Below are 4,268 nucleotides of genomic sequence, written 5' to 3'. Positions count from 1 at the left end.
GTTTTTGTTGATGCAGGTGTTACTCTGGCCTTCACAGAGGCTAATGGAAGGGTCCATTAATACCACAACAACCGTATTATTACTCTAAATACTTAGTCTGCTGGTGTGATGATAGCTTTGTTCAATAATTTAGCAGCTGCTAAGAAAATCAACAATCCAATTTTCTAAAAAAGCAAACAATATTGTAGGCAATGTCATCAGATAATCTAGTCACATTATGAGCGGTATGCATCGCTCTACTCAGAAGTTCAGTACAGCCTGTGATGCAGTCTGCAGTATGTAAAAGTGAAATGGCTTTATTTTCCCCCTTTTCTTGGGGTTTTATTTTCATTGAAAACCTTAATTGTTGATTATTCTCAGTGCTAGTAGGGGTTGCTTGTTAGCTTCAGCATGCATGGCCCTTTCATCTAAGCCCGTTTGTTAATGATGCTTGTGGCAAGTGATGACTTCACTCAGCATGTAAATGAAGCAGCCAAGTCAGTGAGACATTCCCGTATCCAGCTTGTAATATTAACTAAGGTAATTTAGCATGAAACACAGTAAAATGTTATTTACTACGTAGGATGTTCTGTTATAGATTTATGTAAGTCACGGTGTGGTCTTTTAAACACCAATGTATACTGTGCAGTGAGCCAAGAGCTCTCCACCAATCCTTTACACGATGAAATGACATTAAGACTGATGACAGTGTCACACATAATCAATTGTGTATTTCTTCACAACATGTAGTTTAATAATCATTAGATAGTAATTTACAATATGATGTGACTAGACCATAAAAACAGGGGGAAAAGTGTTGCCATCACTTTGGTTCATCATGAAGTGAAATACTGGTCAGCTATGGATGAGACAATTACATCCTCCATGTTTGCGCTTACACAACAATACACATAGGAATCATTTTCAACTAATCATGTCTGTTCTTTATTGACATATCTGCTTAATTACAAGAAGGAAACGCTGTGTTGTACTAAACATATAAATTGAACTTCACACCCTTAGCTGCTAACGTTCACACAACACCCACAATCTTGTTCTTGCTCTTGGAAAGAACAGTACCTACTCGAGCTATTTGTGAAAAGACTGGACCATACAAAGTGAATCTTTTTCCCCGTGAGTTAACACCGTAAATGAGAACTGCGTGTATAAGTAAAGAATAAGAAGACTCCAGTGCTGCTCTGCCTGGCTGAAAGGCCCTTGTTAAAAACAGATGCTCTGTGCAGATTAATGAATTTATGGAAGTGAAAGAGTTATTTATTAGATTAAGAGTGATATGGTTGAGATTAATAAAGTGAAAAGACAGACTGAGAGTAATACTTGAATGCCTCCCACAATTTCACTCTAACTCTTCCTCTTGTGCCCACGCACTCTCTGTTACTGTGACGTCCACTCTTCCTTTTCACTCCTCCGCTCTGCTGTGGAGGCGTTCTGTACCTCTCATTCATACACTGCCACGCTATTTCCATATTTCTGAGTGGACACCATGCATTAAGTTGAAATGTCTGCGGTGGAGGAAGAGGAGGTGCAAGAGGAAGAGGAGGAGGAAGCACCATGTTTGGCTTGACCAGATCATATTTCTGATCATGCTGACATCGTGATCAGACCTCACATGAGAGCCAAGCTCTGCAGATGGAATTATGTCATCTTTGCACATGGGAAATTGAGACAAGATATGATTGTAATTTTCTCCAATCGGTACTACATTCTCTCTAATAACAGAAATAGTACAATTATATTTTTTTTATTTAAAATCAACAAGCATTTAAACTATGTTCCTCCCTTCCAGGTCCATATTATGCAAACAGCAGTCAGATGTCAATCCAGAATAGTCAATAGCTTACCCATAATTCTGAGAAACAATGTATGCAGTGCCACACAACTTTGTTGATCTCACTACTCACTGGGAAAGGACAGTAATCTCTAGGGTTTTATGTTACATTTAGGGAGGACGGATCAAGGTACTACAATTATAATCTTCACTAATGAGAGCAGTGTGTTCTTAATGCTATGATATGTATGTGTAAAATGCAGTGCATTGAGCTAAACAGTGCATTGAGAAGGTAATGTTAGGTTTCATTCCGGCTTACACAGTAACCATGTGTTACATGTTTTATCTGATTGTCAAGCCATTTTGACACTGATGACTGATGCACTTGATTTAAATGCTAATGATTGTGTGAATTGGATGAATGTGCCTCACACTCAGACAGACATGTCTTTATAGTATGCTGTTAGTAATTAATTGTACTTTGTCATTTTTCTTTTTCTTTTTTGAGGCAAATTAATTGCAGATTGTCTTTCAGTCGGTTCCTCTTTGAGATCATGTTATGGTGGGGGCAGAAAAACTGAAAAAGCACATGTGCAATTATATCACCCTAAAACAGGAAATAAAACAATAAAAATAAAAACCCTTGCACCAAAGTGTGAGGCCTTGGCCACAGGGTCAAGCTTGTTACAACCCTCAAACTGGCAGACCAATGTATTAGTTGTACAACAGCCCAGCACTGCAGGCACATTTGAGTCCACGTTGCAACAAAGTATTTCTTTAGTATAAAGAGGTTCTAATAACAAATGCTTAGAATGGGGTATATGTCTACCTCCACTTTATTTGATACTATTGTTTTGGAATTTGGGTAAAATTGCCCTATACATACTGTAAGTCTTAAGTGGTGAGATGTTGAAGATATTCAATAGTTAAGGGCAACAGATGCTAAAATAACAGGGGGTAGCATGTCTCCTCATAAGAGTCTACTAATGCCTGTACTGCAACTTAATTCCACACATAGGAAGACATTATATCTTAAAAGGTTCAGCATGAATCTAGGTTAGTGCCACGTCCAGTCAGAAGGAAACCTCAAGACATGATCATTCAGTTACAAACCAGCTGGTGGGGAAACCAGGAAGGAAAACATTTCAAAGGTGCTGCTAATGGTCTATGTGTTAGAGCTAATAAGGGAACTGCAGAAGGATAGAAACATCAACCAGGAAGCTAAGGAAGGAGTAAAGTGAAGGTTTACAGCAGGTTTTTGCCTTTTAGGCCCTTTTTTCTTTCCTTTTTCTTTTATCTCTTCACCAGCTGAAGTAGCTATGCACAAATAGCAAACACAATAGTTACATTAAATATGATGATTAGCAATATAGTAAACTAGCATATAATTAGTGGTATCATTGATTTATATTATATCTAGCACAATGTAAAAGCAGCAGTATGTCTCCACATGCTGAGGCCGTGAAGGTTATTTTGAAATGACTCAAACCCCTGCACACCGATGCTCCACCCACATATGCAGGACTTGTTTTCATTCAACTTGTCTGATAAGACCTCTTCTCAAGCTCACATTGGATTTCTGACCTATTTGCTTTAAACACAAATTGAACCTGATTTGTTTGCTTTGCACAAAGTTCAGTCACATTGAACATTCACACACACAATCCAATGTCCAGCTTGTTTGATTGTTTATGCTTGGTTTATATCCTTGTTTATATCATATCATTATGGGTATCCAGGGTTCCTTAAGAAAAAAACAGGTAAAAGTCCCATTTCTGTCATTGGATTTGTGTATCGGTCCAGCTAGTCTTGCTTTGCCGGACCCTCCTCCAAAGAGCTCTAAAGGAGGGTCTAGCTACTCCACATAGCATTCAGGGCTGGGAGGAAAAAGTGCTCTGGTTGGCATTGGCAATGGCATTTATTCAAACCAATCAGAACCCTCATGGCAGTGCTAAACTCTGCACAGAGCCGCTGCAAAATATTTGTGTGAGAGAAAAGTCAAATTGGACAGACAGTCTAGCCAGCTGTCTTTATTTACCATGCAGAGATCTGAGGAGCAGTCAACAACAGTCCTCATAAATCCACCAAATTGGTATTCTGTCTGTTCACCCATAGTCAATGTGATTGGTTAAGACCCTGACCTACTCGACTGTACCCATTGAGCTCACCCGTTGGCAGGTGAGGTACCACAGAGACAGGGGGAAGACAATCACTCCATGTTATTAGGTTCTCTCCAACTACAATGTTGCAGGTACCTGTAGCTACTGATATAAACATATTCTGCTTTTGAATGAAAATGGACAGATTGTGGTAACAAAAAGTTGAAACTGAGTACTTCTCTTTCTGTGTGTAAGAAAGCAAAGTGTTTTTAATCTAGCTTTTACTGTATTTACCTTTGATTTTATGTTTGTGTAATCCCCAGAGTGTTATGGGGGGGACAGAAGGATGGACCCAAATGCACGGCTCACTGTGGAGGTATTTATTAGGAAAAAGGGTAGGG

This window comes from Etheostoma cragini, chromosome 11 (assembly GCF_013103735.1).
Source record: "Etheostoma cragini isolate CJK2018 chromosome 11, CSU_Ecrag_1.0, whole genome shotgun sequence".
Taxonomy (NCBI): Eukaryota; Metazoa; Chordata; class Actinopteri; order Perciformes; family Percidae; genus Etheostoma; species Etheostoma cragini.
This window is presented reverse-complemented; position numbering follows the sequence as displayed.